At 47.3% G+C, this 14,864-nt stretch overlaps 1 protein-coding gene across 1 annotated transcript in view; it reads right to left on the bottom strand.

Annotated features, from left to right (window-relative positions):
* The window catches only part of CCM2L (CCM2 like scaffold protein), an 881,881-nt gene that overhangs the window by 499,847 nt on the left and 367,170 nt on the right, over window positions 1-14,864 (bottom strand). The window lies entirely within an intron of this gene.

A 14,864-nucleotide genomic window follows, 5' to 3' on the forward strand; every position in this document is an offset into this window, starting at 1 on the left:
TCATTTACACCTCCAGCACACACACACACACTCACACCCGCCACCTCCTTGCCTCTTTGTGCCTCCCTTGGCAATCCACACACACACACCCCAGGAGGTGCCAACGCCTATTTCAGAACCACTTTCCCTGAATGGAAGTACAAATTCGCCATAGCCTTGCCCAATGGGATGCAGGTGGCGCTGTGGTCTAAACCACTGAACCTCTTGGGCTTGCCGATCAGAAGGTCGGCGGTTTGAATCCCGGCAACCGAGTGAGCTCCTGTTGATCCGTCACAGCTCCTGCCAACCTAGCAGTTCGAAAGCATGCCAGTGCAAGTAGATAAATAGGTGGCAGGAAGATAAACGATGTTCCCTTGCGCCCTGGCTTCCATCACGATGTCCCATTGCGCCAGAAGCAGTTTAGTCCTGCTGGCCACATGACCTGGAAAGCTGTCTGTGGACAAACGCCGGCTCCCTCGGCCTGAAAGAGATATGAGCGCCGCAACCCCACAGTCGCCTTTGCCTGGACTTAACCGTCCAGGGGTCCTTTACCTTTTACGTTTGCAGTGGTACCTCGGGTTACAGACGCTTCAGGTTACAGATTCTGCTAACCCGGAAGTAGTCCCTCGGGTTAAGAACTTTGCTTCAGGATGAGAACAGAAATCGCGCAGCAGCAGCAGGAGGCTCCATTAGCTAAAGTGGTACCTCAGGTTAAGAACAGTTTCAGGTTAAGAACAGATCTCCAGAACAAATTAAGTTCTTAACCCCAGGTACCACTGTATAGTTTGCCCAGATGCTTGCACTTCTTATCAGCAGCCCCTTCATTTGCAAATGGAACTTCCAGTGTTGCCTAATACTTTTGTGGGATCAGGGATCTCTGAAACCTACCTCTTTCCATTCCGTGGGGTTTTTCTAGCCCTGTTCCAGAGAAGCTCCAGTGCATTCCTGGGTTCTTCCTTTTTTCCCCTCACTGGAGGGGGGAAAGGGAAGAAAGTTGTGCAAGTTTGCCCTAAAAGGCCACTCAAAAGAGGAAGGCATTCACCAAAGGCCAGACACCCTGACTCGCCATACTTGGGTAAAGATTCCCAGATGATGGGGGCCACTTTTATTTTATTTTTAATCCTTCCTACAGAATAGCTGTCATCAACCTGTTTCTCTGTAGATGTTTTGGACTACAGTAATCATAATAATTTTATTATTATCTGACAGGGTTGCCCCAGCCACTGCGCGGCTCCCAACAAAATAATTTAAAACACAATAAAACATCACACGTTAAAAGCTTCCCTATACGGGGCTGCCTTCAGATGTCGGTGGAAAGTCATGTTCAGTGGTACCTTGGTTCTTGAACTTAATCTGTTCTGGGAGTCCGTCCGACTCCTGAAACCGTTCGAAAAGCAAGGCGCAGCTTCCGATTGGCTGCAGGAGCTTCCTGCACTCAATTGGAAGCTGTGTCGGGTGTTCAGCTTCCGAAAAACATTCACAAACCAGAACACTTCCATGTTTGCGGCATTTGGGAGCCAAGCCGTTCAACTACCAAGGTACCACTGTAGTTGTTAGTCTCCCTAACATTTGACCAGAGGGCGTTCCACAGGGAGGGTGCCACCACCGAGAAGGCCCTCTGCCTGGTTCCCTGTAACTTCATTTCTCGCAGTGAAGGAACCGCCAGAAGGCCCCCAGAGATGGACCCCGGTGTCCGGGCTGAACGATGGGGGTGGAGACGCTCCTTCAGGTATACAACTGTTGTGGGAATTGTCGTCTGAAACTTCTGGAGAGCAGCAGTGAATTAGGGGAATCAAATGCTCTTTGGCAAAAACTCAAAATCTAGTGAACCTGCAAGTTGAAAGTGGCAGCAGGTGGGCTTCCTTCTTGCCGGTGATCCAGAATGATGATCTCTTGTGGGGGTGCAATCTGTCTTTGAGATGTGCCTTGCTCACATCTATGCGCACACTTGCACACCTCTCCTATGGCCGTGAGACCAAACTAGCCTTCCTTGTGTGTCCTTTCTTCCAACCACACTCTGCACCCCAACAATTTGCATTTTTTATATTGCAGGAAAATGCAAAGCGCCCGAAATGGATTTTCCAAAGTGTTCCATTCTGCAGTAGTTTGCTTTTCCTGGGGCAACCCTGTGCCCTGGTATAATTCTTCGTAGACTCTCAGTAAAACCAACAATTGAAATTGGGCATTTGTTTAATTGACTATATTACATTAAATTTATACCCCACTAGATTGTTTTTTTAAAAAAATGGTTCACAGGAAAGGCAAATCAGTAAGAAAAATAAACAACAATCACTTGAAAAACTTTCAAAAAGTTAGCTGCGGGTGGCACTGTGGGTTAAACCACAGAGCCTAGGGCTTGCAGATCAGAAGGTTGGCGGTTCGAATCCCCGCAATGACGGGGTGAGCTCCCATTGCTCAGTCCCTGCTCCTGCCCACCTAGCAGTTCGAAAGCACCTCAAAGTGCAAGTAGATAAATAGGTACCGCTCTGGCGGGAAGGTCAACGGCGTTTCCGTGCACTGCTCTGGTTTGCCAGAAGCGGCTTAGTCATGCTGGCCACATGACCCGGAAGCTGTACGCCGGCTCCCTCGGCCAATAAAGTGAGATAAGCACCGCAACCCCAGAGTTGTCCGTGACTGGACCTAGTGGTCAGGCGTCCCTTTACCTTTAAAATACAGATTAGAACTTGCATCATCATTCTAAATATCTGGGCAGGCTTGTCTAAATGAGTGCTTTTAGTGGGCACTGAAAAGAACACAGTAGCTGATGTCAAGTGGCAGGGAGTTCCAAAGTGTACTGTAGGTGCTGCCACACTAAAATACCAAGTTCTTACAAATGCAGAACAGGGATTGTGTGGCACACTGGGGGTGTATTTTGGGTAAGGCAATCTTCCAGGTAAACTGGTCCCAAGTTGCTAATGGCTTTGTATACTAATTGAATTTGGCTTGGCAGGCAGTGCAGACATGTTGAGCACAGGTGTTGCATGTGACAAGGCCTCTTGTCAGCAACCGTGCTGCAGCATCCTGCACTAACTGCAGCTTCCGGACCAGGAATTTTGTCTTCAAAGGGTCCCTGCCCTGCTTTTTTTACAATCTGGGCCCCTGTGCTATCTTTCTGGCCAGAACGGAAAAAAGGACTTTTTGTTTCCTGATCACACTTCCTGAAGGGCACCTTTGCTGCTGCAGACAAGAACTTCCTCATTCCTTGGGGGGCTTCTCTGCACACCAAGGCTGAAGGCTTTTTCAGACAAAACGGGGAGCATCCCAAGTAGTAGAAACTTCAATTTGTGAAAGAACTACATTAGCGCCAGCCCTAATGAAGTACTAGGTGGAGTTTGGTTTCCTAAGCGCAGTATCATTTGTTTGCTTTGCAGAGGGGCGTTTCTTTAGTTTGTTTTGTTTTTGAAAAGGCATCTTTTGATTAACGTTTATTTCATTTCATGGGATTTATATGCCTCTTGACTGCAGAAAACAACAACTCAAAAGCAGAAGAAGAAGAAGAAGAGTTTGGATTTGATATCCCGCTTTATCACTCCCTTTAAGGAGTCTCATAGCGGCTAACATTCTCCTTTTCCCTTCCTCCCCTACAACAAACACTCTGTGAGGTGAGTGGGGCTGAGAGACTTCAGAGAAGTGTGACTAGCCCCAGGTCACCCAGCAGCTGCATTTGGAGGAGCGGAGATGTGAACCCAGTTCACCAGATTACGAGTCTTCCGCTCTTAACCACTACACCACACTGGCTCTCTAGCAGTTTATTAAACGACCACTAAGAAATTTGCAGCCATAATTTAAAACATACAGAAAGTTAAAACCACAATAGAATAGACTGAAACAATTAAAATTCCTGGGTAGCCTTGTCTAAATAAGAATGTTCTCAGCAGGCGCCTAAAATAATACAATTGCAGCGCCAGCCTGATATATGGAGTGCCATTGGACCAGGACGTGCGCATTTTAAGAAAAGCGAGACCTTGGTGTTTTTCTGTTGCAAGCCATCCTGAGATCTGCGGATGAAGGGAGGTTTACAAATTTTAAAAATAAATATACAAATTTAAAAAATAATAATAATTATCGTGTGGGGCGCAAAACCTTGCTGAGGCAGCATGCATATCACCCCACAAACACCACTGAGATGTGGGGCTAGCTTGCTTGTTCAGGATCCCACCCAGCAACATAGCTGTCAACTTTTCCCTTTTCTTGAGAGGAATCCTATTCAGAATAAGGGAATTTCCCTTAAAAAAAGGGAATCGTTGACAGCTATTCCCAGCATAGGGGAGCCCAAGACTCTTCCGTAAGCATCTTCTGGTTCTGCCTTCCTCCCTCCTCTTTAAAGAAGTGATGTAGTTGAGGGGGTGTATCATGGGGATTAGCGGCTAATAAAAGTTTGGGTTCTCTTTTGTTCAGGGCTTCCATCTTGTTCCACCTTGTGGCAGGTGGGAGTCATGGAATCAAAGAATCCTAGAGTTGGAAGAGACCACAAGGGCCATCGAGTCCAACCCCCTGCCAAGCAGGAAACACCATCAGAGCACTCCTGACATATGGTTGTCAAGCCTCTGCTTAAAGACCTCCAAAGTAGGAGACTCCACCACACTCCTTGGCAGCAAATTCCACTGTCCAACAGCTCTTACTGTCAGGAAGTTCTTCCTAATGTTTAGGTGGAATCTTCTTTCTTGTAGTTTGAATCCATTGCTCCGTGTCCGCTTCTCTGGAGCAGCAGAAAACAACCTTTCTCCCTCCTCTATGTGACATCCTTTTATATATTTGAACATGGCTATCATATCACCCCTTAACCTCCTCTTCTCCAGGCTAAACATGCCCAGCTCCCTTAGCCGTTCCTCATAAGGCATCGTTTCCAGGCCTTTGACCATTTTGGTTGCCCTCCTCTGGACATGTTCCAGTTTGTCAGTGTGCTTCTTGAACTGTGGTGCCCAGAACTGGACACAGTACTCCAGGTGAGGTCTGACCAGAGCAGAATACAGTGGCACTATTACTTCCCTTGATCTAGATGCTATACTCTATTGATGCAGCCCAGAATTGCATTGCACAGGAGTCCTGTCACAACAGTCTTCTATAAAGACCAAGCCTACTGGCTGCTGTTTTGCTCTGGTATCCCTGGCTGGTGTCCTTGTTTTTTGTCCAAGGGAGCCCTCAGATTACTAAACTCGGTAAACTTGCTTTCTTTTTCTCTAAACTGGAAAGTCCTGAATGCTGCAGCCTTTTCCCAAAGAAGAGGAGTCTCTCCATCCCCTTGATCGTTTCGGGGGCTCTTTTCTGAACCCTTTTTCCCAACTCTACAATATCCTTTCCGAGGAATGCGATCCTCCGAATGCGGTTTGCACCAGTGATGTGAACAAAGGCTCTGAGATCTCCTTCCCTGCCCAGGCCAGGAAGAGAGAGGGAAAGCGATGATAAGCAGGAAAGGGAGAAGCTCCAAGTGGGAGAAGCAGCATCTTCTACGAGCAGCAGGGAGCAGGATTCGAGAAATGCAGAAGGAGCAATTAGGAGGATGCAGTTGTGTGTTTTTCAAAGCACAGTTACTTAACTCCAGTTTTGAAAGGTTTGTTTGCTTCCATACCATGTCAAAGAAGCTTATATATGAATTTAGCAGTCAGTAGGGATGCGGGTGGCGATGTGCGACGGGGTGAGGTACCGCTCTGGCAAGAGGGTAAACGGCGCTTCCGTGCGCTGCTCTGGTTTGCCAGAAGCAGCTTAGTCCTGCTGGCCACATGACCCGGAAGCTGTACTCCGGCTCCTTCAGCCAATAAAGTGAGATGAGCGCCGCAACCCCAGAGCCGGCCATGACTGGACCTAATAGTCAGGGGTTCCTTTACCTTTACCATTAGCAGTCAGCAAAGGACTAGGTAGAGCCGGGCTGGATATAATTTTTGAAGGGGATTGCATACCCCTCCCCAAATTTAGCCGATGAAAATAGGAAAGTCCTATTCTATTGTTCTTATTCGTATTGTTACTATACCCCACTCATCTGATTTGGTTGTCGTAGCCACTCTGGGCAGCTTCTAACATATATAAAAACATAATAGAATATTAAATATAAAAAACCTTCCCTATATAGGGCTGCCTTTGGGTGTCTTCTAAAGCTTGTACAGTTAGTTATCTCTTTGGCTTAGCGGGGGGGGGGGGCGCATAACTCCATTTCCTCCAACATTTACAGACACAATGGGCTGAGTAAAATCTATTGTTAAATTTGCTGAAAGTCTTGCTTTCACTCAACCACCCTGCCCTTAAACATTATTTGGGGCACATTGTGTGACAATGCGAGAGCCCCTTGCACATTCGCAACACCAATTTCTCCCCGTGAACAGGACAAGCTCGTGCATGTTTGCCCACAAATTAAGCCTTGCTGCCTCCTTTGCACGAGGCTTTTTCCTTGGTAAACTGTGGCTCAGGGTGTCTGCTTGACAGGCAAACCTCCAGGCCTTGCTTTGCTCGCTTCTGCCCGCCTCCCCACCCCACCCACGAAACAACACAAACCCCAAGGACACACTGCAGAAGGCTCTGGGCCTCCTGCTGTGCCAGATTGCATTCATTTACTGTGGAACAGCCTTGCGCTGGCTGCTGAAAGCAGAGGGCAGAAGTAATCTCGCCATTAGAAAGGAAAATCAGGGTAATGAGATTAAGCAAATAGGTCACATCCATACCATAAATCTAAGGCACATTGGAAACATATGGCTTCCTTTCTCTCCCCCCCCCCACAAGACTACTGGGAACTGTAGTTGTGTCTCTCCCACAGCATCCTTAATGAACTACAGTTCCCAAGATTCCTTGTGGCGGAAGCCACACATTTTTAAATGTGCATTTTCAACGTGAGGTGTCCAGCTGCTGCCCATGCTTCAAAATAGCTGCAACTCAAACCCATTCAACAACTATTTCCATCCGAAATCACTGCTGTGGTGCACAAATGGGAGTTTAGGATTCCCCACCATGTGTGCGTTTGTGTTCCTGTAACTTTCTGCTGCTGCTGGAAGTGGCAACATCTTCTGCCATCAGGAAGCGGTTAGTCTTGAAGGTGACACAAGGCGCTTGGCTGTTTTCAGTTAGTTTAGGCTCCCTATCAGGTGCTCTGAGGGTTCCAGGCTGCACCTAGAACTGCTGGGACAATTCTATGTGAAGCTTGAAATACAAAAAAAATAAGGTCTTACAAATATATAATAAATGTTCATAAATGTACCAAGCAAACACGTACATAAATATATAAAGGCTGATTGCCGAAGAATGGATGCTTTTGAATTCTGGTGCTGGAGGAGACTCTTGAGGGTCCCATGGACTGCAAGAAGATCAAACCTCTCCATTCTGAAGGAAATCAGCCCTGAGTGCTCACTGGAAGGACAGATCCTGAAACTGAGGCTCCAATACTTTGGCCACCTCATGAGAAGAGAAGACTCCTTGGGAAAGACTCTGATGTTGGGAAAGATGGAGGGCACAAGGAGAAGGGGACGACAGAGGACGAGATGGTGGGACAGTGTTCTTGAATCTACAAACATGAGTCTGACCAAACTGCGGGAGGCAGTGGAAGACAGGAGGGCCTGGCGTGCTCTGGTCCAGGGGGGTCACAAAGACATAGCTGTCAACTTTTCCCTTTTCTTGTGAGGAATCCTAAGGGTTTGAGCAGTCACAGCTGGCCAAATAGGCAAGACGCTTGCCTCCATATCTGGCAGAAGAAGCAACTGGCAGCTATGAATATTCCGTGGTTATTAATATGCCAATAATAACTGATGGATACAGGGTCTCCGCCCCAAGGTGCTTACAATGCACAATTCAAAGATGTGGGGATAAAAGTGAAGAGAGGAAGAAGATAGAGAGCTGGGTAAAGGGGTGAAGAATAACTGCCCAGTTTATGTTCTCTGGCATCATTTCAGTAAAGGATTAGGCGTCTGGAGGTGTGCCAGATTCACTCATACATTGTGTTAAGCTGAAAAATCAGCCACCTCCATTTCTTGCAGAAACAAGCCTTCCTCAGAGCTCTGCCCTTCCAAGCTGAGATCCTTCTGTGACAGAAACTGCATAGGACGGAGGAAAAGAATATTATCTCACCAGTCGCCGCCCAGCGGAGCGTCAGATCACCCACTTCTTGCAATGGGGAAACGAGAAAATGAAAAGCCCTGATTACCAAACCACACAGCCCAGCTGTCTCTCAGGGGCTGCCTGACCTGGTTTCTAGGTGTGCACGGATTCAGCAGAGGCACAGCGATGCGGAGACCCTGCCACCTGCGACAGTGGCTGTGAGCTCTGATTCTGCCAGTTGCAATCGAGTCACTATGGAAACTTATAGCCATGTCTGAGAGCATATTATGTGCGCGCGCGCACACACACACACACACAGCTTGCATGCACCTATACCAGCCAAGAAGGTGGCACTGTCAAAGGTGATTTCAGTTTTCTCCCTTGCAAGTGAGATGTTAAAACAGTGTAATGAAAGTGTTGTGGGTTCGAGGGGTGAGTCTGGATGGTGCCCTGTGCCCCTTCCAGTTCTTGGGATCCCGTATCTGTGGGGGTAGAAGGTACAAGAGCAAGACTGCCAAGCCAGTCCCTTTGCCTAGCTAATGGTTTTGACAAGACAGAAGTGCTGTTTTGGGGGGACAGGGGTGTGGGGGGGACTCCCTGGTCCTGAATGGGCTAACTGTGCCCCTGAAGGACCAGGTGTTCAGCCTGGGAGTCATTTTGGACTCACAGCTGTCCATGGAGGCACAGGTCAATTCTGTGTCCAGGGCAGCTGTCTACCAGCTCCAGCTGGTACGCAGGATGAGACCCTATCTGCCCGCGGACTGTCTCACCAGTGTGGTGCATGCTCTGGTTATCTCCCGCTTGGACTATTGCAATGAGCTCTACATGGGGCTACCTTTGAAGGTGACCTGGAAACTGCAATTAATCCAGAATGCGGCAGCTAGACTGGTGACTGGGAGCAGCCGCCCGGACCACATAACACTGGTCCTGAGAGATCTGCATTGGCTCCCAGTACGTTTCCGAGGGCAGGGAACCAGACAGAGGGCCTTCTCGGTGGTGGCGCCGCCCTGTGGAACGCCCTACCTTCAGATGTGAAGGAAATAAGCAGCTATCTTATCTTTAAAAGACATCTGAAGGCAGCCCTGTTCCAGGAAGTTTTTAATATTTAATGCTGTATCGTTTTTAACACTTGATTGGAAGCCGTCCAGAGTGGCTGGAGACACTCAGCCAGATGGGCAGGGTATAAATAAATTATTATTATTATTATTATTATTATTATTATTATTATTATTATTGCTGACTAGTTAAGTACCATGATTTACATAACCAACAAAGTTGCTCTGTGCCACAGAATGAATGGGTGGCATTACTTTTTGCTCCTTGTAGATTTTAAATTCAGACTTGGAGGGTCAGCCTTCATTCCTTCGTAACCAGGGCTGGCTTGAGTCAGGGTGGTGCCTTATGCACCTGAGCTGCGCAGTTTGAAAGTTGCAGCCCAGAATCCTTTGCAAAGAGGCATAGAACGCTGGGACACAACCCTAAGATCGTGTGATAATTTTAACTGCAAGTGCTGGGGGATAAATCCAGGGCCGTGGGTGCCGTCAGATATGGGTGTTTACCGTATTTTTCGCTCTATAACACGCACCAGACCATAACACACACGTAGTTTTTAGAGGAGGAAAACAAGAAAAAAAAATTCTAAACAAAATAGTGGATATATGATTTTTGTGGTTCATGCTGTGGCCACAGACATGTGATCTGACAGTGAGTTTGGAGTAGCCCAATGCAAAAATCCTGAGGATCCATGTGGATCCATGCTTTGTAACCACGGAGGAGGGAAGGAAGGGGAACCATGGATCCTCTGCTCACGACTGCAGCAGATCCCCCCCGCTACCCGCAGGCATTCGCTCCATAACACGCACAGACATTTCCCCTTACTTTCTAGGAGGAAAAAAGTGAGTGTTATGGTGCAAAAAATACGGTAGATTGGTCCTCCTGGTGCACACATGGTCCTTGCAACATCTACACGGTGCCACTGGCACAAATAGCAGCCTATATCCTCAAAGAGCATCCTTGCACACACATTAAATTGAGATGTAATATTTCCAGGGGGAAATGGTGATTTTGTTTTAAGTGTTGCCACTTACCTGTTTGCAACATCGTACTAACTCGTTTGCAATTTAAACTCTCATCCCGAAATGCACTTTCTGTGTTCTGCTACTGAGCCAGCCTTTTTCAAACTTTTGCTCTCTCAATGCTCTGGTCTACAAGCCCCATCAGTCCCAGCCAGCAGTCAATAATAATAATAATAATAATAATAATAATAATAATAATAATAATAATTTATTTATATCTGGCTGGGGTTGCCCAGCCGCTCTGGGCAGCTTCCAACAAAATATTAAAATACAGTAATGCATCAAACATTAAAAGCTTCCCTATACAGGGCTGCCTTCAGAAAATATTTGGAGTGCACCAGGTTGGGGGAGGGCGGGGGTGGCTGCGCAGTGCTACAGGATTCTCCTGCTCCAAAGCTTTTTAAAGTTTATAGAATCATAGAATCATAGAGATGGAAGGCATCCTGAGGGTCACTTAGTCCAACCCCCTGCAGATGAATTAATGGCACCCAACCTCTGCTTACGGGACGCGGGTGGTGCTGTGGGTTAAACCGCAGAGCCTAGGACTTGCCGATCAGAAGGTCGGCGGTTCGAATCCCCGCGACGGGGTGAGCTCCCGTTGCTCGGTCCCTGCTCCTGCCAACCTAGCAGTGCGAAAGCACATCAAAGTGCAAGTAGATAAATAGGTACCACTCCGGCGGGAAGGTAAACGGCATTTCCATGCGCTGCTCTGGTTCGCCAGAAGCGGCTTAGTCATGCTGGCCACATGACACAGAAGCTGTATGCCGGCTCCCTCGGCCAATAAAGCAAGATGAGCACAACAACCCCAGAGTTGGTCACGACTGGACCTAATGGTCAGGGGTCCCTTTACCTTTTAACCTCTGCTTAAAGACCTCCAAAGAAGGCGAGTCCACCACCTCTTGTGGGAGTCTCTTCTCTAAACTAAAAAGCTTGCAGCAACCTTACCTCCTACAGGATTTGCGCCATCCCCTTGATCGTTTTGGGCGCCCATTTCCAAACCCTTCCCAACTCTGCAATATCTTCCAGAGACAGCCACAAAATATACAAGAGGTCTCATTCCGAACACAGATCTTAATGGTGTTTCTGGTAAACATAAGGCAGCTGCCATGCTAAATGCCAATTTGGGCATGAACAACGGGGAGAGAAGGCACAGCCCCTTTCATCTGGTCCAAGAAGTGGCTTCCAATCAGGGCCGGATTTAGGTTTGATGAGGCCATAAGCTATATAAATAATAATAATAATAATAATAATAATAATAATAATAATAATAATAAAAAAATACACTATGGTCAGGGGTCCCTTACCTTTAAACCATCTGCTGATCACAGAATCCTAGAACTGTAGAGTTGGAAGGACCCCAAAGGCCATCTAGTCCAACCCCATGCAATGATATTCTCTACCTGATTGCACCCCCTTATGTACTGCGACAATTTGGCACCCGTCCGGAGGGTATCAATTGCTCAGTTTATGGGGTTTTTGCTGAAAAATGCTGCCAAAAAAAATCTACAAAACTTTGGCACGGGTTTGGAGAGGCCCCCAAATTTGGGGGTTTGCAGTTAATTTTGCTACTGCGACGTTTACACAGAGAGGGGGCACACCCACAAGGCCTCTCTCTTCTTGAAACTTCGCACCCAAGTGCTTCTTAGACATGCAGTGTGACCAGGCAGACTGCAGAAGGCGTCCAAGGACCACGTTTTTTTGCAACAGATCTCCACCAGGAGAAGTAATGTAGCTGCAGTTCAGGCAGTTCATTAACGAGGAAAGTGGGTGGCAGCAATGATTAGCAGGCCCACGAACGCAGGACCACGTGAAACCATTCTGGGCAGATCTCATCACGCTGCACGCGAGCGACCAACTGGACCAGTTGCCAGTAAAGTCTCTTTAAACGTAACGGGGCCACCTTCCCTCCGATGGCCCCCTTCCTGTCATTTTTCACGAGTCCTCTGTGGTTCCTAGAATTACAGTGTTTACTGGAGGCTGAGATGCAATTCCGGGGAAGCAGTAGGGCAGGAAAGCAGCTGGGGCAGCAGCGAATAACGGAATTATTTGCAATGCACAACAAGACGACGAGCTCCTAAGAGAGAGAGAGAGAGAGAGAGAGAGAGAGAGAGAGAGAGAGAGAGAAAGAACGTTTATTTGGAAATCGGAAATGAAATCCGACCCAACAGACCATCTTGATGCCAAGTGGAATTCTGATTCTAGAGAGAAAATAAAAGAAATATCTGATATTTGGGGAAGGTTTGATTGCACCTTGATTGCGTAGCATTTTGCAACCTGATTCTGCAAAACAGCAGTGTGTTTGCTAGGCAGTAGAGACATCCCTGGTGCTGGATTCTGGCTGTCATTAACGGGAGGAAGTAAAAGACAGATGGGGAAGAATGCAAAAGAGAACATGGACAAGCCTCCCTCAGCCTAGAATCATAGAATGATACGATACGATACGATACGATACAATACAATACGATACGATACGATACGATACAATACAATACAATACAATACTGTACAATACAATACAATATCTTTATTTTCATTGTCCCATACAGAACAATGAAATTGAAAATCTACATAAGACATTCAAAAACCCCTAAAAACACTGAAACCCCATTTTAAAATACAATATACTATAGAGACTCCTCTATAGACTCCCTGGAAAAGACCCTAATGTTGGGAAAGATGGAGGGCACAAGGAGAAGGGGACGACAGAGGACGAGATGGTTGGACAGTGTTCTTGAAGCTACCAGCATGAGTTTGACCAAACTGCGGGAGGCAGTGGAAAACAGGAGTGCCTGGCGTGCTCTGGTCCAGGGGGTCACGAAGAGTCAGACACGACTAAACGACTAAACAACAACAATAGAGACTCCTTATGCTGCGTTTAGAACCAGAATTGCATTTGCGTAGAAACTGTTTCTCAGGCGGCTAGTCCTGGACTTTATAACCCTGGATCTTCTTCCAGAAGGCAGAAGCTGAAAGAGATCATTTCCGGGGTGCGCACTATCCTGCGCTATCTCTGCAGCTTTCTTATGGCACCTGGAACCATAGATTTGATCCAAGGTGGGAAGAGGGCACCCAATTATACTCTCCGCAGTCTTTACAACCCTGGACAGCATTGTTTTTTCCCTGGCCGTGCAAGGAACTGTAGAGTCAGAAGGGACACCCAGGGTCATCTAGTCCAACCCCTCAAGGACGCAGGAATCACAGCTAAGGAATCATTGACATGTGGCCATCCAACCTCTGCTTAAAAACTTCCAAGGAAGTCCACCAGCTTCCAAAGTAGTCTCTTGCCATCAGAAAGTTCTTCCTGACGTTGAGTTGGAATCTCATTTCTTGTAAATTGAATCCATTGGTTCTAGTCCTACCCTCCAGAGCAGGAGAAAACAAGCTTGCTCCTTCCTCCATGGGACAGCCCTTAAGATATCTGAAGATGGCTATCATGTCTCCTCTCAGTCGCCTCTTTTCCAGGCTAAACATACCCAGCTCCTTTAACCACTCCTCATCAGGTTTGGTTTCCAGACTCCTGATCACTTTGGACACCCTCCTCTGCACACCTTCCAGATGGCGGACCAGAGGTGGATTTCATGGAGAGTGACCGGTTCAGCCACGCTGGACGCGGAGCCTTGGGGGTATTGCAGGGGACGCTGCAACTATGATTTAGAGCAGAGCGTGAGAAGCAGAGGGATGGCCAATTTTGGCATCACACAAGGTTGCTGTTGTTTAGTCATTTAGTCATGTCCCACTCTTTGTGACCCCCTGGACCAGAGCACGCCAGGCCCTCCTGTCTTCCACTGCCTCCCGCATTTTGGTCAAACTCATGTTAGCAGCTTTGAGAACACTGTCCCACCATCTCCTCCTCTGTCGTCCCCTTCTCCTTGTGCCCTCCATCTTTCCCAGCATCAGGGTCTTTTCCAGAGAGTCTTCTCTTCTCATGAGGTGGCCAAAGTATTGGAGCCTCAGCTTCAGGATCTGTCCTTCCAGTGAGCGCTCAGGGCTGATTTCCTTCAGAATGGAGAGGTTTGATCTTCTTGCAGTCCATGGGACTCTCAAGAGTCTCCTCCAGCACCAGAATTCAAAAGCATCCATTCTTCAGCGATCAGCCTTCTTTATGGTCCAGCTCACTTCCATACATCACTACAGTGGTACCTCTGGTTACGTACTTAATTCATTCTGGAGGTCCGTTCTTAACCTGAAACTGTTCTTAACCTGAAGCACCACTTTAGCTAATGGGGCCTACCGCTGCTGCTGCGCTGCCGGAGCACGATTTCTGTTCTCATCCTGAAGCAAAGTTCTTAACCCGAGGTACTATTTCTGGGTTAGCGGAGTCTGTAACCTGAAGCATATGTAACCTGAAGCGTATGTAACCCAAGGTACCACTGTACTGGGAAAACCATAGCTTGAACTATAGGGATCTTTGTCGGCAAGGTGATATCTCTGCTTTTTAAGATGCTGTCTAAGATTGCTTTTCCCCCAAGAAGCAGGCGTCTTTTAATTTCTTGAAAGCTGTCACCATCTGCAGTGATCATGGAGCCCAAGAAAGTAAAATCTCTCTCTGCCTCCATTTCTTCCTCTTCTGTTTGCCAGGAAGCGATGGGCCCAGTGGCCATGATCTTAGCTTTTTTGATGTTGAGCTTCAGACCATATTTTGCGCTCTCCTCTTTCACCCTCATTAAAAGGTTCTTTAATTCCTCCTCACTTTCTGACATCAAGGTTGTGTCATCTGCATATCTGAGGTTGTTCTGGCAATCTTAATTCCGGTTTGGGATTCATCCAGCCCAGCCTTTCGCATGATGAATTCTG

This window comes from Podarcis liolepis (genome assembly GCF_965112155.1).
Source record: "Podarcis liolepis genome assembly, chromosome: 6".
Taxonomy (NCBI): Eukaryota; Metazoa; Chordata; class Lepidosauria; order Squamata; family Lacertidae; genus Podarcis; species Podarcis liolepis.